Source organism: Pipistrellus kuhlii, unplaced genomic scaffold, assembly GCF_014108245.1.
Source record: "Pipistrellus kuhlii isolate mPipKuh1 unplaced genomic scaffold, mPipKuh1.p scaffold_m20_p_7, whole genome shotgun sequence".
NCBI classification, from domain to species: Eukaryota; Metazoa; Chordata; class Mammalia; order Chiroptera; family Vespertilionidae; genus Pipistrellus; species Pipistrellus kuhlii.
The window spans coordinates 27410766-27433526 of NW_023425573.1; the positions used below are offsets into that span (position 1 = coordinate 27410766).

A 22761-nucleotide genomic window follows, 5' to 3' on the forward strand; every position below is an offset into this window, starting at 1 on the left:
TGTCATTGTAAACTCTGTCACTTTAAGACAGTCTCTTATTGATTAAAGTGACTTTGTTTTTAGTTTAAACAATAGAAAAAGATAAACTTAACTGTCTGACCTTGCAAGCTAGCCATCCAACGTAATAAACTAATATGGACTAATACTGACAATAATTTCCATATTTTTATGCCAAGTACTAACTCATTATGTATTCAAGTTTACAGCTGTCTGTAACAATAACTCACACAGAGCCCCTTGTAATATCTGCAAACAGAGAGGCTCGAAAAGAATAAATACGGGAAAGTTCCTATATGGTTTGCTCAGAGATTTGGAAGAGACACCTCCCCCTGGGCTGTGTGCAATCAACGACTCCTAATTAATTGGCTCATTAAAGCATCTTGTGTCTCATCCACTGATTTACAATACAACAAACGGACTGAACATTTCAATTCAAGATGACCCTGTAAGATCTAAGAAGTGGCAGGAAGTCAGGCAAGGGGAGATGTGCTGCTCGGCCCAGATGGGGATGAAGGGGAACCATAGGGACGGGAGATGTTCTAGAAAGGTAGAGAGCAACCCTAAGAGCCACCCTGTCTGAGTGAGCATGAGGTGTGTGTGTCCTGGTGCCAAGCGAGGTGGCATTGGATTGTATCCTTCCGCTTGCAATGCTGTGGACCTAAGATGGGATGCCCCACTTGTGACTCTCAGCTCCCCTCTTGTCTTTGGGACTGAGAGACAAGCTCCTCCTGCAGATGCTTTGCCTGCATCTATTTCTGGGTAAGTGTTTCTAAACACAACAGAACAAAATTCACTCATCAAACAGCGGCAAAGCCAGTGTAGCCAAACAAACCTTCACTGTTGTTGCCAAAATCACTCTAGTCCTGTGAAGTAATAGTTGCTCTCACTTTCTCCAGGCAATTTCATAAACAGAACTTAGCAAAGAGTCCCTTAGAAATAAATATTTAGAAGGCATGCTTGCCGATAAAAATATTTCATTAATAAATATTTAAGGAAGCCAAAGTGTTTCTGTAAATGGTACCAAGAGGAGCCATTCTTCCACCAAGAGAAGAAGCATATTCAGTTAGTAACCAAATGGTGAATCTGTTTTAATTCTTTGTTTTGGGAAACCGAACTTACTCAACAAAGCTAAAGAAATTCCAAAACCTTTGGAAACTGAAATGCATGCAAAAGTTCAATCTTTGGGAAGCAAACACAGGGATGCAGGCAATTGAAAGGTGGTGGAAGGGTTTGGAGTCAATGACAGCATTCTCAACGGATTTCTTTAAAAGAAGATGGCCAAAAGGAACACACACACACACACACACACACACACACACACACACACACAGTTACGTTTCATCATTTTTTATTTTTTAAAAATGTATTTAAATGAGCAAATTATTTGTCAATTCTCTGTTATGAGGTCATCATGTAGCACATGGAGGTGCTTGACTCTTATGCCATCATTCATGAACTCTTTCATTCAATCCATACTGACTAAGCTTCCGACACCGTGGGACAGGACATAACACTCCGCCTGGGTTCCCCTCCTCGTTTCCCAGGGCCACCGCCTAGTCCCTGCCCTCAGCACTTCTTGTTCCAACCTCACAACACCAGTCCTCCCTGACCTCAAGCTTGTCTCCTCTTGGTCCACCCTCCATATTCCTGGCAGAGGGGACTTAATATATATAAATATATATATATATATATATATATATATATATATATATATATATATATAAATTATTGATTTTTTAACAGAGAGGAAGAGAGAGAGAAACATCGATGAGAGAGACACATTGATCAGCTGCTTCCTGCACACCTCCTACAGGGGATGTGCCCAAAACCAAGGTACATGTTCTTGACCGAAATCAAACCTGGGACCCTTCAGTCCGCAGGCTCTATCCACTGAGCCAAACTGGTTAGGGCAACAGGGGACTTTTGAAGAGCAGACTTCAATATCTCCCACTTTGCTTGAAATATAGAGCCTTCAGTACAAATCGCTTGGAAAAGGAATTTTTCCATCATTTGGTTCTCAGATGCATTCCTCCCCATCACACAGACACACAAACAGACACTCATGCACATGTACATGCACACGCATACACACACTGGTGCACACACTCTCACACACATGAATACACGTGAACACTTACACACTCCCACATTTGCACACGCACGCTTCTGTCCCACCCTGAGTCACTACAGCGAGCTTTTCAATATCTCTTGTTGTTCCATGTCCCTATGCCTTTCCACCTGCTTGTTTCTCTGCTTATAATGCCCAGAATGTCTTCAATTAATTTGTGGTCATCATCCTTTAAAATGCAACCCCAAATGCTTAGGTAAATTCTGGCACATCCACGAAGCAAAACACTATAGGCATTGAAGAGGAGGCAGAATCTAGAAATTGCTTCAGAACCATCACCAGGACATTCTGTTGATGCAAAAAATAAGCTAACAAGCTGCAGATTTGTCTGTGTGGGATGCTATCACAGGCACAAATACATATAAAATATAATGGCAGAAATAAAAATTTAGTAGAAAATTAGGAAAATAAAATGAGGTACTATCTCAACACACACACACACACACACACACACACACACACACACGGCAAAGGACAAAGAAAAAGAACATCAATTCGAAAAAAGGTAAGGAAAACAGGGAACCCATCCAGGAGGTCAAATGTGCAAATAAAAGAATTTTTATAAAGAGAAAAATGGAAGGACAAGGTGTTTCTCAATTTATGTATTTCTTTAAATCGGGGAAAATTTGCACAGCTTAAAGACAGGTTGCAAAGGCTGTTAAATTATCTAACACAAATTATAATAAACGAAGGTAGAACCATAGCGTGAGAATCTTCATAGCCCTGGGCACACAGAGAAGCTTTCTGCAGGAGTACATTGAAAGAGGTGACAAAGCAATTCCCCTGAGGTGAGCTGAGCACCTCAGGTGGGCACACACTGGCTCTCTTGATGACGCGATAATACATTTATTCATAACTTATTCTATTTTTCCTTCTCTTTAGCTGCCAGTGAGCTCCAAGTTCCAGTCTGGAGCACTCTGACCAGTCCAGCTTGGGCCGGGATAAAAAAACAAAACAAACATTCCATCCTTAATGCATATTATGAGGCTCTTAAACATTTATTTTCCCTTTAATGGCTTTATGGCTCTTAACTATGTCTAAGTCCACTTAGAGCCATGTGGGCATGAAAACATAAGCCTGAAGGAGGACCTACCTCCCTTCTTTCTGGCACATCTTTCCCAGCTCTTGCTGGAGCTTACCTGCCTCCCAGGGTGTCTCAGTTTATCGCAACGGCCCCCGCTCTAGAATGGCGTTTTCCTCCCTCCGAACCTGTGATGATCGTCTTTTGCAGTGGCTGTCAACTTCGTGGAAAGGAGAAAGAAAATGACTTATCTGGGCTTTATTATATGGTTATTTAATGTCTGTGTCTTCAACCAGATTTTAAATTCTGCAGGAGCATGCCCAGGGCTATCTTTCTCGTGGCTACTACACTGCTTGACACCTATTCATTTTCTAAGGTTGCCATAGCAAAATAGCACAGACTCGGGGTGAGGGGAGTTTAAACAACACACAGTTATTCTCTCATAGGTTGGAAGTCCAAGATGAAGATGCCACTTGGCTTTCAGACAGCATCTTCTCACAGCGTCCCCACATGGCCCTTCCTCTCTTGGTGTGAAGAGAGCTTCCTGGTGTCTCTCCCTTTTAAGGATGCTAATCCCATTGGATTGGGGCCCCATCCTGATGACCTCATTTAACCTCCGTTACCGCTCTAAAGGCCCCTTCTCCAAATGCAGTCACCTTGGAAGTTAGTGCTTAGGGTGGTGGGAAAGGGGACACACAATACAGGCCCTTCCAATTTGGACATATTTGCTAAACGAATAATGAATCTGGAATCATGGGGCTTGAGGGGACTTCAGAGATGACCTAGTCCATCAGCTTATTTGACCCAAACTTTGAGAAGAAATATGACCTGTTCAGGGTTCCACAGACAGCGTGTACACACCTAGGCTCCACAGGCCTCCCTAGTTGGGAAACAGCAGCAGCAGATGCAAGGGTCGCTGGTGAAGAACTTCTGCCGCTGCAGAGACCATGGTTCAAGGCTGACGTGTGCCACTCCTGAGCTATGTGTGACCTTGAGCGAACGTACCTACTTAATCCCTGAGAACACTTTTTGTAGACATGAAAATAATTGAGGTAAAGCACACAGCACTGTGTCTGGGACACGGGAAACACCCGAGAACTGTTTGTTAGTTAAGTTTGACTCTGTTTCTCGGAGAAGGTGCTCCCCTGGAGAGTAGGTGTGGGATCCTAAGAGGACGGAGACGATGCGTGCCTCTGACTGGCTCCTTCTGCAGCTGCCCAGGACCTGGGAAGGCGAGGGGTCAGCATCTCCAAGCTCAGGCCGGGGAGGCCCCCTGGAAGGCGCAGAGCAGAATGAAGAGCAGGAAGAGCTCCCATTTTAAGCAAGTGCGTAAACAGAGTGCCAATAACTTGGGCCTGCCAGTCCTCAGCTGTGAGACACGGTGACAGGGACCTAGTCATGGGGTCCCTGTGCCAGAGAAGCAGATCAGGTTGACAGAGGACTAGGAAGCAGCCCAGAAAGCAGCATCCCGCTGTGTGGATTCTGCACCACAGCCGCCATGAGGACGAACCAGAAATTGGTATCAGATGCCCACCGGGGGGCCTTCTGGAGTGCGGCACACCCTTTTAGAGGTACAGTGCTTGATCCAGACACCCAGAACAAGTGCTCTTATTGCTGTTTAAAAGAACTTCTCACTTCCCAGCCTTCTCCCAGACCATGCCCCACCCCCATCTGTGAGACTTTAGTTTATGATGCATGAGAGAATACTCCGTCCCGTGACGCCCTAGTTAAGTTCCCCTGTGTGTGTAAGGACAGCCAGCAGGATAAGGGCTCAGTGTCACAGCATTCTGGGATGGGAAGGATGGGGGTTCCCAGAACAACACACACATCCCCCAACATCTTTTGACTGAAACAGAGGCTCTTAGAGGCAGTGTCTTATTGGATTCGAGGCAAAGCAGCTTTCTCAGCTGCCAGGCAGTGGCAGAGGTCGGGGCAGAGTCTGAACGCCTGTGTTTCTTGGTACCTTTGCACAGTGACCAGGCCATGGGCCCCCACCTGTGAATCTCTCGGTCCTCACCTTTCTCTGTCTCCACCCCCTCTTTCCACTCCAGCCATGCTGCTTGCTGTCCTCACAATTCCATAGGGTGGAAGCTCTTTCTGGGCCTGCCAGCCGCTCCTGACTCAGACCCCTGAGAAACACTGCCGTCACCTCCTCGGAAGGCCCCTTCTGGGTCTAACCGAAGGCAGGCAGGTGCCTCTGGTGACCTTCCATTCCGGCGCCTGTGGCTTCCTTTAGAGCACTTGCCAGGGGCAGGCTTGACCCTCTCTTTCTCCTACCGCCACCTGAGCCTCCGCACCACACGGCTGGGGCTGCTTCTGTCCTGCCCAGCCTCATGTCATGGGGCCGCCAGGGGCTGGCACAGTAGCAGTCCAGTATTTCTCGGGTGCACCGGCATGATGTCACTCTTCAGGCTTGTGAATCACGCGGAAAGCACCTTCTCTCGCAACTGAAACCCGTGGAGTGTGTTTATCTAAGCTAGGGTTTCACAGCGGCCCCCTCTCCACGTTCTGAGTCCGGGACAATGCATTTGAAATTCCACTTGGCCATGTTGACGAGTCAGTGTCTATTGTTGCAGATTCCATTGGAAAAAGTGCCTTGTTCCCGGCGCTCTTCCCTTTCCCCTGGCTGTGTTTTGTATCTTCTTATTCTGTTTCTCCCTTGACCTGGGCATTTTGTCCATGATGGATTTTACCTCACCAAAGGATGCCCTGTATGTCCAGAGACCCGTTTATGAGGGCCCAACCTCCATGAGGTTTCCGAGTAGTTACTTTCTGTTGTGAAGTGTACCTTATAGATGTCCAAAATGCCTTTCCATATTAGCAGATTTGGTAGAGTTCACGGAGAGTTATTCCTGTCTGAGCTGCTGTTCTGGGAGTGTTGTGTCTATTTTGAGAAGCCTCCAGAATGAATCATTAGTGGTGCTGAGTGGTGTGGGTAAAACTTCAACTCTTGCTGATTTTTATAACAGAGGTAACAAGTTGACAGTCCAAAACCAACCCACCCCCTTTCTGTGACTTCCCCCCTGCGTTTTATTGCCTACGCACAGGAGGTTCCCTAAAATGTTATTTGTCCTATGCGTAGAGTAGACACCACTAGAGAGGAGCCCACGCTCATGGCAAGATTGGGCAAGCGGAGCTTGTGAAGTCTGAAGTTCACGTTCTTATGCTGTCTCATCCACCCTTCTCCCTCAGGGCAGTGTGGGCAGCTTCTTGGTAGCTACTGTGGCTTGAGAAAGGTCATTCCGGTGTATGGCTGGTATAAAGCTAGGGCCATTCTCTTGGGTTCTATGTGAACCAAAGAATACCTTATAAGTGTGTGTATGTGTAAATGATAATGACAACAGCTTACATTTATAAATGTATGTATGTACTGCATGCCCAGCACTACTCTGAGCAATCTGCAAGCAATACCTTATTAAATTCTTGCAAATATTGCACCCGTTTTAAGATGAGAAAATAAGTGGTAGAGCTGACCTTGAACTCAGTCTTTGTCTTTATTTATTTGTGCATGAGTATGTATATATATATATGCACACACTCATGTCACACACACATGAACACACACACTTAACATGCTAAGAACAAGGTTTTAGATAGACATATAACACACTGTTAACTGTGAACTCTTGCAAGAGGGTATGAAATTGGGGTCGATGCTTACTTAATCCTTTATACTTCTCTCATCTTTGGGTTCTTTGAGACAAACAAGCATTACATGTGAACCTGAAAAACCAAATTATTGATTTTGCTGTACATGTTCCCACTGGACATGCTTACTGAGTAATTGAATGCTGTGAATTCTATGAGTAGCTCACGTTTTTCCTTCTGTCTTTAGAAGGGTAGTTAATGAAAACCGGTGGGAGGAGAAACCATACCATTAACAGGGAGCAACATCTCGAGGCTTCCTTGCCTTCCAGAACACAGAAGACAAAATGGTCTGTGAACAACATCCACTTCAACATGCCAGGCTGTCTCCTAGCTCTTACTGGCTTCAAGTGCACTTGAGCTATTGTAGTAAGAGTATAACATACTACCCTGTTTCCCTGAAAATAAGACAGTGTCTTATATTGATTTTTGCTCCCAAAGATGTGCTAGGTCTTATTTTCAGGAGATGTCTTATTTTTCCATGAAGAAGAATACGGTACACATTTATTGTTAAATGAAAATAAAGGAAATTTATTACCTGTATATGGTACGGTAGCACGGTAGTTGTCAACACAAACCAGACAAACTGTGAATCCTACAGTATCAAGAATTTACTCATTTATTCAATGACAATCATGTCATCATCTTCTGGAACATCATCATAACAATCCAATTCCTGAATTTCCTGGTGAATTTCTTGTGACTCCATTTCTTTCAGAATCAGTGGACCAAATCTGTCATGTTTAGCCTAGGGGGGGCCTTATTTTTGGGGTGATGCCTTATATTTCACTCAGAAGGAAACTTGTAAGTAGGTCTTATTTTCGGAGGATGTCTTATTTTTGGGGAAATACAGTAGAAGGTGTCTATGCTTTTTTTTTTTTTTCCTACTCTCTTTAACCATTCTGACCTCCATAAACTCCTCTCTTAGGAAGTGGGCTGGCTGGTTTGAAGAAGCTCGCGGCACCACAATACCTACTTTGTTCATACCATTGTGGACACCAAAAGGCTTACTCTCTGCCCCCTAACCCTTCACACCCTGTAGGAGCTTCGTTATTCACACTGTACACTACATTCCCACAGCACTTTTCTCTGTGATTTTAATGTCTCCTCCTCCCTCCCTCAGTGGACTCAGCTTTTTCCAGGCTGGGCTCTGTCTTTGACTATTTTTGTTCTTTGCCCTTGCTCTCTGCACCAGTGTGTCTGCCTGCGGAGCTTTGCAATCCTTGGGACACTCGTGGTGCCTCTGAGAATTGTCTTTTCATACCTTTGTCCATTTTCTACGGCTTGTCCTCTGCAATGCTTTGTCAGCATTTTTTTTTTTTTTAAACAGTGAGGATGTTAGTCATTTGGAACAGCAGCAATAGTAGGAGCTAAAACTTCTTGAACACCAGTCTGTCCAGGCCCTCTGAGCACTCATGCTGCATTCCTCTTTCATACTGATGTAGGAAACTGAGTCACAGGGGCAAAACAACTTGTCAGACATTCTAGTCCAGTGCTCCCCGTTCAGTGCTCCTCATGTGCCCCTGTACAACCTAGGACCCCTGAGCCTCCATATGCTTCCCAGACACCCTCCTCTTCTCCGAGGCTTCTCTACCTGCCCCTTCAGGGTCTACTTAAAAAAAAAACCCAGTATACATTTTTAGGGCTGTCAAAATACTAGGATCAGAGCCATTTTTAAGTGGAGCCAGATGCCTCAAATCTTTGGAATGTTAAACATGAAAAAATAACCTTTGGACTGAGCCTAAAGCAATGCCGTATTCCAAAGAACTGTTTGCAAAGATAAGGAAGCTGTTATTATGACCAGTGGGGCTGATGAGTACTGGACTAGAAATTTTTTAAACATTTGTTTAGAATTAACATCACTATGGTATGTTATCTGCACTAATAGAAACATCTGTCTCTTCTTGATGTAATTGTTCCCCTTCTCTTGTTCCTAAGTCCTCATTGCCTGTCTTCTAATCAGAAGACTATGAGGGCTTCTGTCTGAGTCCGTGTGGCCCCACATAGCTATTCTTATTGATTTCAAATACATGCTTGGTGCCTCACTGGGAAAGGCCCCCTTATTTTGAGGTCAGCAGGGTTAATCATATCCATTTTCAGGAATTCAATGCTCTGCGCATAGATGACACCAGAATCAGAACACCATGCTCCCCACTTCTAGACCCATGTCTCTGTCTCCCCATGTCTCCTGAAAATTACACGGCTTCCATTCCAGAGTCAAGAAGCAAGAGTCTTCAGGTAAAGGGAGCTCTGCTTCCAACGCAGAGGGAGCCTGAAATTAGAGGTTTGAATTTAGATTCACACGTTCCTTGAGATCATGACACTAAAGTAACCTGTAACGTGTGAATATCGGCCTGAAGAGGTAAGGTGAGGAAAGACTCAAAGGGCATCTAGCTCTGGGCCTGACATGACAATTGTTAGCTTTCCTCCCCGGGAAGACTTGTGCTTCCCCCTGGTTTCAGTGTGCAGGGGGCCTGGGCCCTGCAGGGGGACCTCAGTCCCCAAGTGGTTGGAGCCCAACCTCTGGAGTGGTCTTGGGTCAAATTCTGGTTCCATCACTTTGCTGCCCTTGAATCAACCCTCCAAGGTTCAGTCTACTGAAGTGTAAGACGGGCTAATGAGAGCAGCCAAGTGTGGGATTTTCTGAGGATTAAGTGTGTCAGTCCATGGAAAGTGCTTACCAATCAGTAAGCAATGCGTTCATTTACTGAGCACCTACTATGCGTAGGCATGATCTTGGCATGTGGAACCAACGGTGCAGCGGCCATACCAAGCGTAAATAGTTGTGCCAGTATGTATTCCATCTGCATCCTGCTCAGCAGCAAGTTTTCCTTTGTAATTTCAATGTCTGCCTTTTTTTTCTTGTCCTTACCTTTTAACTTTGCGTTTGCTCCCACAGCCTCGCACCTGCCTCTCTGCCTTACACGGTCCTCAACAGAAGGTGCTGTGAGTGGTCTCAAAATTAGGCTCTACCCCTAATTCCGACGCCCGCTTGGAGATCCGAATCTCACTCCGGGGACGTAGGAGAAGAGGTAAGAAGATGGGGATGCCCTAGGCACAGGTGTGGCCAAAAGGTCTCCATCAAACAGTCAGGTCGCCCTGCGTCCTGAAGCCCGCTCCCTGGCCGGGGGCGCTGGGAAGAGGAAGAGAATGAGGTGCCCCGCGGGGTCCCGCGCGGGAATCCTGAGACCAGATGCCAACTGGCTCCCGGCGGCAAAGTGCCACCGCCTCTCTCCAGGTAACACGCCGGCCCCGGCCTGCAGGAGGCAGCACCTCGACCTCGCGCCGGGCCTCCCGGCCGCCTAGGCCACCCCACAACCCCACCCCCACCCCCGCCCCTTTGCCATCGCCTCGCCCCCCTACTTGCTCACACCCTGCCCCCGGCCTCTGAGTTAGGCCCCTCCCCCAGGCTCGCCCCGCCTCCTGCCTCCCTCCTCTCGGCCCCGCCCTCTTCTACCGCCCGGCCCCGCGTGCGCTCAGCTCGGTCCGCACCCTGCCCCGGCCTCGGGGCGGCCACCGCACATCCCCGCTCACTCCACGCCCGCATTCCCGGTCCTCTCGCCCGCCCTGATGCCTCCCTAAGGGCCTCGAGTCAGGCTCCGCCCCGGCCGGCGACCCCGCCCCGGCGCGAGACCACTCCCGCCACCGGCTCCCGCCTATTCCCGCCGGAGCACCGCCTCGCAAGCCCCGCCCCCGCCCCGGAGCCCCGCCCCGCCCCGGGGACCACCCTCAGCCCGCGGAGGCGTGGACCGAGCGCCGTGGGCACTCTCGGAGGTCCGGGCCCCTCGCCTTCGCCGCGCGTTGGTTCCCGCGGAGCCGCGCGCGCCCCCGGCCGGACGAGCCCGCAGACCACGAGGAGCGCCGCTGGGAGCCGGTGGATCGCGATGCGAGCCAGGTAGGCAGGCGGGCGGGCGAGCGGGCAGGCAGGCGGCGCCAGGCGGTCCCCGGCCGGCGCTCCAACCCTGCGCCCGGCCTCGCTCCCGCGGCGTCTGCTCGGGGTTCGGCGGGCGGGTTGGCGCTCCTCCCGAGCGCGCTGATCGCTTCCCCGCCGCCTAGTTCGGGGTCCGTGTGCCCTGGCGGGGCTGGCGCCTACTGGAGGCGTCGGGAAGCCTCGCGCACATTTTGGAGCTTCCCGGGGCTCCCGGGATCCACCCGCACGGGGCAGGCGGGTCGGAACTCCGGGAGCCCAGACGCACTCGGAGCCCCTGCCGCCGCCCGGGAGATCCCAGTTCTCCCCGCCCAGACGCTTTGTGGGGCGGGCGGCACTGCGGGGTGGCCTACCACCTTCGATCGCGGGGCACGAATGTGGGGGTGCTCACTCACCTCCCGTGGCCATAGGGTGCCCCGAGGGCTGGAGGGTCAGGGCGCGCTCTTGGGGCGGACTCCGTGTGGAGGGGAGGGCGCGCGGTCCCGGGTTAAACTTGCCGGTGACAATGCATGTTTCAAGTTCGGAGATCCCTTCTCGTTTTAGGATGGAAATGGAAACCCGGGTTTTCAGCTAGCCTTGTGGGGATGGAGCAGCCGCGAGCTGACAACGCTGGCGGCTGGCGGGCGGGGACAGCCGGGAGAGGCTCGTTGTTCTCCGAGTGATGTGTCCCGGGAAGACCGCTCCGCGGCGCGGGTTGGTGGGTCCGCAGGATCCTAAGCCTCGGAGTCCGGGGGCTCCTAGCCCTGGGCTGGCCCTGCAGCCGGGGGTCCAGGCCCTCTCTGGCCCTTCCCCGCCTTGTTGGTTGGCCTGAGGAGCGGCCGGGCTCTCTATGTGCGGAGAGAGCGTTGTGGAGCTCCGCGGATCGGTGAGATTTTTAAAAAAGGGAACGCTGGGCTGGATTTTATTCGTGCCGATTCTTGATTCTTTCCAAGTTCGTGCAGCAACTTGGTGCCGTGTGCTTATCAGTAGTAATAAGTTAGGACAACTTTTGTTCTGATCACAAACAAAAAAGTGCTTTGGGTAGAAAACATGGACACGAAGACATAATAAAACAGAAACCAACCTTTAATATTTATTCATCTTTATTGGGGTCACAGGTTTGCAGGTTTCGTCAGTAGGTTATAACTGGAGCCTCTCTACCCCAAATCAAAAGCAATCTCTCTTTGCAGCTCATCCCTCCCAAACCTTCAAAACGTGATGGTCTCTGAGCCCCGAAGTTTGGGTGGAGGGGCCTTGTTTCCTGCTTAGCTGGTGCAGCTAGCTCCCTTTCCCCTGCCCAGTGGACTCCCTGCCTTCTGCAGGCCTGCGATGGAGAGAGGAGTGGTCAGCTTGGAGCACTGGCTCAGACAGGATTGACCTTGTGCCTCGCCCCTCCCCTGTGGTTTTGGTTCCTTGCCTTGTAAAAATGAAGGTAATGATTCTCAATCTGCTTCTCAGGCCACCATAAAAATTAATGGGTGGTTTGCAAAGCATGTTGCCATTCTTGGATGGACAGCGGCTGTACTTTATGGGGCTAGGGAGCATTTTGCTTGCTGTTCTGTGTGGCCACCATCATCACATAAAGCTGCTTGCCTCCCACCTGGCCATCCTGATCTGGAGACAGACTCCAGGAATTGGATCCTGGAGAACCATCCTGGTACCCCAGAAAATGGGGTCCTTGGACAGAGACAGCACATTGAAATGCATCTCCCCTCTGCCTTCTTCTGCGTGTGTGCAAATGGGAAGAGGAGGAAGGGTCACTGATACAAAGATGGCCCCAAGTGGCACAGGCCTGATGCCTGTCCATCTGGGAATGGCTGAGGCCACCCTGGCAGGAGAGGGAACAGTTAGTTCTGGGAGAGAGACCTCGAAAGGGTTTGCTTTATGGCTCACTTGTTTACTTAATGAACAATGACCACCTCAGCTCTGCCTTCTGTGAGTTCCAGTATTGTTCCTGTTGTCCAAAGTCAAGAGCGCCACAGGGCAGCGACCTCTTATAACAATTAGAAGCGCCTCTTGCCATTAGTTAATTTCAGGTATGAGAAGCCGGAGTGGGGAGAGGTGCCGCACAGGTTGCCTTTTATTCCCCTCGAACAGAAACCACGGGGGAAGGTGGGAGATCCTCTTTCTGGGGACATCTCACCGGCTCTAGTTTGTCATTTGATAGTTTCCTTTTTCTTTTTTTTTATTGTCGTTCCCACCAGCACTTTGGTCTGCCCAAGGTCTAGTAGCTCATCCACGCTCAGACAAAGGGGGTTTCCGGAAGGACCCCGGAGAAGGGGGCTGGACAAGTTGCTGATAGTGCCCTTAGCCCAGCTCATTGTCTGGTAAAGTGCTCTTCCTTATCTCGCTGCGGGGAGGAAGGGAAGGCTGGCTGGGATTTTTTCCCTTTTGCTGTTGTTTGTGAACTTGCTTTCTGGTTGGGCAGCCTGGAATTGTTTTCCTGCGGGCTGCTGGAACAGACCTCTTTCTTATTCTAATGTTGGTTTCTAGTCTGATAATAAGATATGCTAATGATTGCGTGGGGTTTTAATCCTTGGATCCCGGCCAGTTAAGTGTGGGAGGTGTGTGTGTTCACTCTTCTTCCTGGGGAGGAACTCCTCCCTCCCGCCCCTGGCCTCCTCCAAGCAAGCCTGAGAGCCACCCGCTCACCCCTGATGACCTCATCCCCGCTCAGGGCAAGCCTCCCTGGCTCCCTGTTTGAGGTTCCAGCTTTGTTTTGACTGAGGAGAAGCTGCTGTTGAGCAAAGTGGGCCTTGGGCCAGCCATGTGGGTTCCCCTTCGCTTTGTTGTCTTCAGATTCGACACCTGAACTGGGTCCTGTTGCCATTTTTCTCCTGAGAACTGGAGCCCAGTCCGTGGGATATTTTATTTCCTAAGGCCCCGGAGATGGGCACTAGGACTTCTTTGTCCCGAGGCCGCCGCCTGACAACCCAGGATCAGGAAAGGTCGCTGAGCAGGGAAGCAGACTTCCTAGAAGCGTGCACAGACCTGCTTGGCTCCGGCCCTCTGGGGTTGACACTCCTCCGGTCTCCTGGGCCCCAGCTGTTCCCACAATAGAAGCCCCATGTTCTGCCACTACCCTCTGGAGGGGTGACAGAAAAGTAATTCAAACCCCCACAAACGCAGGGAACAATCCAGCTACTGACTCCGGATCTTCCCCGTAGCCCCAGTCTGCTGCTCCGTGGCTCCCAGGGCTCCCCTGTTATGTAACAGCACCTGGTGCGGGCCGGACCCGCCGCTCCTAGGAAAGGATGTCAGTCTTCGGCCTTTAGAAGGAGGCCAGAGGATGCAGGTGTTTCAGAAATGAAGGGGGGGTGTGGTGTGCATCAGGGAGGGAATGGTGAGGGCCCGTATGTGTGCACAGCTTCTGGACCATCCGGTGAGCATATACCTCCCCAAACATCAGTAGTGATTTGAGGGAGAGAATGGTGGACCAAGTTCGCCTAATTTAAATAGAGATTTGGAGTGTTTTAAGGGGAAGAAATCAGTATCGCTTGCTGAGGGTTTGCGATGTACCAGGCCCTGTGTGCACGCTTTGAAAGCCTCCCCCCAAAACGATGAGAATTTAAGTCGCTCCTCCAACGGAACAGTCCATTCAGTAAGTGCTTGAGCTGGGACACGAACCCCCGAGTCAGCTTGACCTCCCAGCTCACGTCTTCCCGTGAGCTGAAACTACACAAACAGCTGTTTATCACATATTTTAGTAGCATTTAGGCATGAAAGGGGCAAAGTGCCTGATTCCCTTACACCATGATTAAAAAAAAAAAAAAATTAACTAGATGAAATCTTTAAAATCTGTGAAATTTTTCTGCCTGAATGGAAGACAGCCAGTTTATACCTCTGCTCCTGGGGGCTGGTGCTCACTCTGTCGGCAGGGTAAAGCTTGATTTTTTTTTTTTTTTTTTTTTTTTTTTTTAAAAGACTGTGGTTTTGGAGTTGGGATAACTCAGCACCTGCTATGAAGTTTTTCCTTGCACCATGAATGAGGTCACTAGAAGAAGATTATGGGGAGGTTGATAAGTAAATGTAAGATAAGTGTTCCGCCTTCCCCTTTACAGTTTCAGAAATGACATATTACTGAGATTATTCTTATCTGCTCAGTAAAAACTAGTCTCCGGGGAACTCTGCTGAAGCCTGTTAGCCCTACTCCTCTGAACAGATTGAAAAAAATACTTTCTGCAAAAACGGTTCTGTGGTTCCGAATTCTTATGTCATCCTTTCCACTCTTCCCTGTCTTGCTAATCTGTGCGATTTAGGAAAAGCCTGCCGGGTCCTTCAGAACATGGAAGCCTACTAAAGTCTGGAGGCCTGAATGCAATACAAATGTTTCCTTTTCTAGCTTCTCCGGTGTAGGAGGTCCTGAGTCTGCCGTGTGCCACTGCAGAGAAACCTGCTCTTTGAGTGGGAAGGACAAAGAGCCTTGATTGTATTATAGCATCTGCCAATGACTGGGTGTAAATACTCCCACCGTGGCTGGCTTCAAGCTAGCAGTGCTGGAGCTGCACATTACTAAATATGCAACCATCTGTGTGAGCCAATAAGAGCTGATTCAGCTTACCTTTCTTGGACCTAGCCCATCTTCCCAAGCCCCCCTCCTGCAATGAATGAAATGTTGGCTGGCTTCTGCTTGGACCACGTCAGCCTAGTTGTGCGAGAGGAGAGAGAATTTGGGTCTCATTGAGTAGCCTGTTTTGGCCAACGAGAGTAAAGTGCTTTAAAACTCAGAGCACACATTAGAATCACCTAGGAACTAAACATTTTTAAACCTTTGCTGCCTCCTTCCCCTTTGAGTTGGAATTTCTGAGGGTGGTGCTCAGACATGAGCAGTATTTAAAAGCTCCCCAGCAGAGCCCTGGCCTGGTGGCTCAGTTGTTTGGAGCATTAACCCATACATCAGGGTTCCGATTCCTGGTCAGGGCACATATCTAGGTTGGATTGTGTGCGAGGCAACCGATGGACGCTTCTCTCTCGCCTCCCTCCCCCCGCCCTCCAGCCCCACTCTAAAATCTTTTTAAAAAAATGACATATTCTTGGGTGAGGATTAAAAATGATAATAATAAGTAAAAACAAAAGCACCCTGGTAGAATCACCATTTTTATGACTATCCAGGGTTGAACTCCACTGACAGGAAATTTGGGAAAAGTGTCAACGTAAGAAGTATCCAAACTATAAAGTTTTTATAAGAATTTTTTGGAGCCAAACTGAGGACATTGCCAGCGACCACCATCTCAGATGCCCTGGAGAATACGTTTGCAGTGTCTTTTACGCATTTGGAAGGGAGGAAGGGATGGAAGGAGGAGGATGTGGAGGTGGAAGAAAGCAAGGCAGGGGTGGTTGGGTTAGTAGGGGTGTCGAACTCAATCAGAGAAGGGGCCAAAATCTAAAATCCAGCCTAAATCGCGGGCCGAATGGTTTACTGAACAGTCATAAACTGTCATTGTAATGGAAACGCAGCGGAGTGCAGTGATGACAGCGCGGTGCGGGCCACATTGCCAGGCCTGGCGGGACGGATTTGGCCCTCGGGCCTTGTGTTTGACACATGTGGATAGGTGAGATGATTATGTGCTCTCTTGAGGGTGGTTATGCTTCCAGGGATCTGAAGAAGAGGCATTTCAAAGGTGTTGTGAGCCCAGGTGGGGATGGGGGGTGGGGAGACGCACTCAGAAGGGCTCCTGTTGGCTAACAGACTCAAGTTAACAAAGCAGCCATTTCTGCACTGGGCCTCTCATGCAAACTGCACTTCAGGGAGAGACGACTGCCTGCCTGCACCATGTTCCTGTCATCTGAGCCAGCCCTTATAAAGGGTTCCTGGAGTCCTGTTTCAGCCAATAGGACTGAAGCTTTATGTGTTTCCTTCTTCACCTCACCCCAAGTTGGAGATTCCTGTTGAAAAATTGGTACTAATGACCATCAGTTGCCAATGGGTTAACCTAGATGCACAGAAACAATGGGCAGGGCTTGCTTAAGGCAAGTATATATCCTTCTATATGCCTGGGGTGTAACTCCTACCATTCCCTGGCCAGTGACTATCCACCGTAATCTGGCCGCTTAGGAGTTTATGATCAGGGAAACCTGTGAGGTTATAGTTTTGCCAGACATATTTTGTGAGCCTCTTTTTCCGTTCACTAGAGTTTGGGGCCAGGCATGGCAGACACTGTATTTGACACCAAGAAGTTGAAATTTCCCTCGTGGAGCCTGGGAGCATTTTCCAGCTTTGAGTTTGAGGACTAGGCAGGCAGAGACCCGGATCTTCCCAGTGGCCCTTTCCTGCTGGTCCACGTACTTGTTGTGCTTCGGTTGCAGCTGCTGGTCTAGCTCAGAGAAGGGTCATGGTGGAAGAAGGGGTCTGGATGAAGCAAGGAGATGGCTTCTTGGGTGGGCTTGGCTGATCTTGGCTGTTAAAGCCGAGAGCCAGAGTCTAGAGGAGCCCCCCAGAACCCCCAAGTGAAGAGCAGAGGAACTCGACACTAAGGACTTTTTTTTTTTTTTAATATATTTTATTGATTTTTTACAGAGAGGAAGAGAGAGGGATAGAGAGTCAGAAACATCGATGAAAGAGAAACATCGATCAGCTGCCTCCTGCACACTCCCCACTGGGGATGTGCCCGCAACCAAGGTACATGCCCCTGACCGGAATCGAACCCGGGACCCTTCAGTCCGTAGGCCGATGCTCTATCCACTGAGCCAAACCGGTTTCGGACTTTTTGTAACAGTCCTTCAGCTTGGTGGCGCACACAGCTGATTGTTTTTTCTCTGCATAATTAGCAGTAACATTATTTTAAAACGTGAAAGCTTTCTTTGGAGGCAGGGCGCATGTGGGAAGAGTGTCACTGAACTTCTGGGCCAGTAAGAAGTGACAGTACGCTGACAGATCTGGGACTAGGAAGAGGCAAGCGAGGCCTCCGGGGTGCAGAACGTAAGGAGGTGGCACATGCAGGGCCTGCCTGTCTGGTCAGGGAGGAACTGACAGAGAGAGCATGGACTCAGGGCTCCTCCCCTCGGAGTTGGAGCCCGAAGTGTGAGGAGCGCTCTGGAAATGTGGGTGTGAGCAGTGGGGCCTGGGGGCACACTCTGGGCAGCCCCTGGAGACGGGGCTGGAGGGATGAAGCAGCTGGAGGTGTGTCCCCAAGGCCAAGGAGGAGAAGGTCGGGGGTGGGACCCCGACACAGACAGACAGACAGTTCTGAGTACTGAATGATCAGACACTAGGGACCACCGCAGTTTGAGGGTTAAGAGCTGCGTGATTGCAGGAGTGGAAAGCTTCTAGAAAAAGGAGAGAACACAGCATGGGCCACAGAGAAGAATGTTAGTGATAAAAGAAGTAAGGTTGTCATTTGAGGGCCCTGGAGGGCCCAGGGTTGGGATGGACCCGCCGACTGGGTGGGTGACCAGAGTCCGGTGTGAGTGGTGGTTCTCAGGAACTGGTTTAAGGCCTTCCCCAGATGCCTTTTCTAGTTTTACATCTGCCATTGTTTTCAGCGCCCTTCTAGCTGGGGGCCTCCTTTGTTCCTAAGACCCACTTCCCTAATGCTCCCTGTTGGGGAACCCTTTCCGGTTCCCCAAGGTCAAGGGCTAACCACTGCTTCCGAGAATGCCTGTCGCCCACCCCCTCCATCCCCCCCGGGCAGGCACTGCATGTCCTTTCCCTTCGAGTCCTCAGTGCAGACGGCTTGTCTCATGAATGAAGGTGCTGTCAGGGGAAGAGGGGCTGGCCAAGGTGACAGCGTAGGGCGGCGACTTCCCAAAGAACCCTACAATGACAGCGCTGATATTTTCTTCTTAGACAGCCTAACAGTTTAAAACTTACAATAGTAATTTCTGCCTAAGGAATAATCATCAGCTTCTGTGCCATTTAATTTTTCATTCAGCCAAGCTTGCCCAGCTTCCTTTACCCACCTTTACGGTTTTGCTCTTTTTTGAAAGCATTTGAAATTTTAATAGGTTCAGGATACAAAGGAAAAGGAATATCTAAAAATGCACGTGCTTTTAAACACGTTGAAATTACCGGTGGTTGCCATAGCGGTTAGAGCACATGTGTCAAACACAAGGCCCGAGGGCCAAATCCGTCCCGCCAGGCCTTGCAATGTGGCCCGCACCGCGCTGTCATCACTGCACTCCGCTGCGTTTCCATCACAATGACAGTTTATGACTGTTCAGTAAACCATTCGGCCCGCGATTTAGGTTGGATTTTAGATTTTGGCCCCTTCTCTGATTGAGTTCGACACCCCTAGGTTAGAGAGTCAGCCTGCGGACTGAAAGGTCCTGGGTTCCATTCTGGTCAAGGGCGGGCACCTCGGTTTCAGGCTTGATCCCTGGCCCTGATTCGAGCTGGAGGTAACCATCCGTGTCTTTCACATCCATGTTTCTCCCTCTGTCTCTTCCCCCTCTCTTCCATTCTCTCCAAAAATCAATGGAAAAAAATATCCCTGGATGAGGATTAACTAACAAACAAACAAACAAACAAACAAAAAATGGCTGGCGGTGCCAGATATTTGCACGTGTCCCCCACATAAATGGGAAAGAACGGCACTGTGTTCAGCCTGAACTGGAAGGGCTCCTTCAAGGTCATTTCTGTGAAGTGTTGGGCCCAGGGCCTGTGACCAGAGCAGCTCTGTAGACGGTGCGGATGGTGGTGGGGAGTGAAGACAGCAGTCTGCTGTGGTCTGGCCTCACTCTCCCTCCCCATCACCCCAAACCAAACGCCCCCTGACAGAGGCTGTGGGGTTTCTTTTTCCCTGTGGTTTTGGAAATCAGTGCTTCGGGTGTTCGCAGGAGAAAGCCCTGTTTGGCTCTTGTACTGGTTGGCAACCACTGGGAAGCTCTCTTTTATGGGAAACCAGAATTTCGAATTTTGGTCACATTTCAGGCCTATGTCTGGGTGACATCACAGGAGATCTGTCAGTGGCTGGATATAAAAAATGATTCTACTTAGTGGCCCCTTCTCCTTTCTCGTGGCCCCTTCTCCTTTCTCTCTCTCTCTCTCTCTCTCTCTCTCTCTCTCTCTCTCTCTCTCTCTCTCTCTCTCTCTCTCTCTCTGCTTCTATTTTGTTATATAGGCTAGCTGGGGGCCTCCTTTGGGACTGTTCAGCTAGGGGAGAAGTAAGTACACGTTCCCAGAGACAGACCGGGGCCTGTTTAGTGTGGATCCTCCTTGGCTCCACAGCCGGGGCTGGGACAGTCAGTCCTGAGGAGGGGATGGCTGCCAGGAGTTCATATTCTCCAGGCGGAACCGGGGACTCGTCTGTCTCCTCACTTACATTTTATTCTTAAATATTTCAAGAGTCTGAGAAAGTCACGTTTCAGGTAATTTGGCATTTAGATAGAGGCTAATGTCTCACATATAGTTACTGTTTGTACACACACACACCTGAACTACTCAGCTTCACCTTTTCACGGGGATGTTTCTGTGACCTCACATGTTGACTGGACTTTTCCTCTGCGTCCCAGTGCCCGAGGCTTCTGTCAATGGCTTTTTCTTTTGGACCAAACATGAAACAACCCCGTGCGCACAACTGAAAGTCATCATATTTGATTCCAGGAAAGTCCTAATTAAGAATTGAGTGACTCACCACCCGTTATGTTCCCCCAGCACTGTGTTTTCTATCCAGGCCATTGTTAGGGACCAGACATAGCAGGCACCAAGCTGTCACCAGCTGGACGGCGGGGGAATTCCTTTTCTTAGCGGGGTCTCCGGTGGCTCATCCCTTAGGACCTGCTTTCTTTCTGGTGGCATCGAAGGCTCCTCAGGGCCGCACACCTGTCTGTGTTTGCATCCGTGGCTTCTGAGAGCTTCTGGTTTTGACCTGGGGCAAGGTTTTGGGCTTCTCCGAGCTCAGCTTCCTGATCTCTGAAATGGTGATGGTGCTGCTTGCCTCCGGACTGGGAGATGGCCTGCGGGGACCGTCGACTTCACCACCCCACCCTGCCTGTCCGGGGAGCCCTCGTCATGGTGGCCTCTTCTGAGCCTTGTGCGCACTGTAGATTATTCTTAAGTGTTGAGTAACTGTTATTTTTTTAATGTGATGCCACCTGAATTAAACAGGAATGCACAGGCGCAGACTAGCAGCATGATGCATTGATGTCTAAATAAGGGTTAGGATCCCCAATCCTTGCCCCGTTTCTCCAAGTTCTGGGAGCAGGAGAGGTGTGGGGATGGAGTAAGCAAGGTGTGTCCCAGCCCCAGACCTGGGAGCGGGTGTGGCTCTGGCTGGTAGCACAGGGGGAGGGGGAGTAGCAGAGCCAGCCCCTCACTGGAGGCCTCTGTGTGCAAGGAGACCTGCTTTGCCCTTGGGACGTGGGGTTGGGGGAAAGAGGTGAGAAGCATGTTGTGGTCAATAGAAGTACTTTCTAGGTTATGTGCACTGTTTGGGGACTAGTTTCTTATAACTTCTTTCCTTTAAATCCCATCCATTTAAGTCTTTTTTTTTTAATTATTGAAGAAATACTCATTTTAGAAACATTAGCAAATGCAAAAGGAAAAAAAGTTTGTATCAGTGGAAGTCTGCTGCCCACAATAACCGCTCCGGACACTTGACATGGACATCTAGACTTTGCAGACAAAGCCAGGGTGGCAAGGACCATGTGCCCTTGGCCCGGAGTCCTTCAGTGAGTGTTTGTCCGGTGAACACTACACTTTCCTAAAACTGTTTCTTACCTTAAATTGCTGCTACAGTAACATATTTCCAGGTGGGTAAGTTCAGACTTCCTGTCAGGCATGTAGGGGATGCACCCTCCTTATTTAAGAAGTCCTTGTTCATGGACAGTTTCCAGTTACTATGAAGTTATAAATAGCACCGCAGTGACAACATCTTGAGATACTTTGCATGCCTGTAAGTTTCTTCTTTGAATCACTCACACACACACACACACACACACACACACACTGCTTTTATTGGGCTTACAGTCTGTACAGAGCTAATCATATGAGCTGCTGGGTGAGTGTATACTCACTACTCAGGAAAGCCCCCCCAAGGAGTGATGCGGGGAGTTTTTTCATTTCTTGAATAAACTTTGGTGAACTTGTACATGAGTCTTGGACTCGCTAGCACCCCTTTTGGGGGAATTCATTTCTGATTGTCCCAATCCTAACACACTCTGTCTGCACTGTGCGTTTTTGGGTGGGGTTGGAGGGCACCCCTCAATTTAGGAGGCATGTATACACACCAGTTTCAGGATAGTTGAAACACGGGAGAAACATGTGCTTTAGAGCACAGGAACTGTTTCTGTTGGGAGGTCCTCAGGCCCACTCCCTCCTGGGAGGACATGAGTGGTTTCGGCGTCAGGAACCGTCATTGCCAGCTCCTAGGTCATGTCCCCATGGACAGCAGGAGTGTCCTGTGGGGCTGTGTCCCAGATCGGCTGTGACAGTGCAGTGGTCTGCAGTTTCAGCTGGCACAGGGCAATGGCGTGGACTGGGTTTTCAGAGCCTGCAGGTTCGTGACGAGAAAAGTGCCCAGTACCTCCCGCTGGTGACAAGGCCGTGCGTTTCATTTCACTGCGGTCTGGGTCACAGGACCTCTCCCTTCTGGCAGGAGGGGAACTCAATTACGGGCGGAAGATCTCTGGCCTGTCTCCTGAGCGAGGTCTTGGCACCGGCGGCATCCTGAGTCATTGTCCACCTATTGGCACATGAGACAGCACTTTGGGGGCCGTCAGGACACCAGGAGATCTGCCCATTCTCTCTGGTTTATTTGTTCCGGAGTGCCAGGCCCACCTCACGGAGTCAGGAGGGCCGGAGCCCCTAGACCGGGCCTGATTGCTGAGCCCTTCTGTGACTCTCTAGGGCACTACCCTGGCCCTCTTCTCTTTCTGATTAGCTCTTACGTGACTTCACCTCCTTTATTCTATCACCCTCGCTGAGCCGCTGTGTGCCAGGTGGGGGGATGGAGAAACCACTAGAGATAGCCTCTGACTGGGGAGGTCAGGGTTCACGTGGTGTGCTAGGGAGGGGGTCAGGGCAGGCTCCCCAAAGTAGCCCCACTAAGCGGGGGAACGTGAAGAAATTGTGTGGTGCAGGTAGGGGTCTCGGGCGTGACGAGTGATTGGGGCCCCTAGGAG

The 22761-nt window shown here is 49.9% G+C and overlaps 1 protein-coding gene across 3 annotated transcripts in view; it reads left to right on the forward strand.

Annotated features, from left to right (window-relative positions):
• Positions 1 to 10321: 10321 nt before the first annotated feature.
• Positions 10322 to 22761, forward strand: part of SH3BP4 (SH3 domain binding protein 4) — a 78829-nt gene continuing 66389 nt past the window's right edge. For 2 of the 3 annotated variants that reach the window (XM_036421058.2, XM_036421059.2), the window contains exon 1: positions 10322 to 10689. The gene's annotated coding sequence lies outside the window, so the exon portion shown is untranslated. The remainder of the gene's footprint in view (positions 10690 to 22761) is intronic. The other variant, XM_045575692.1, reaches the window with a different exon arrangement.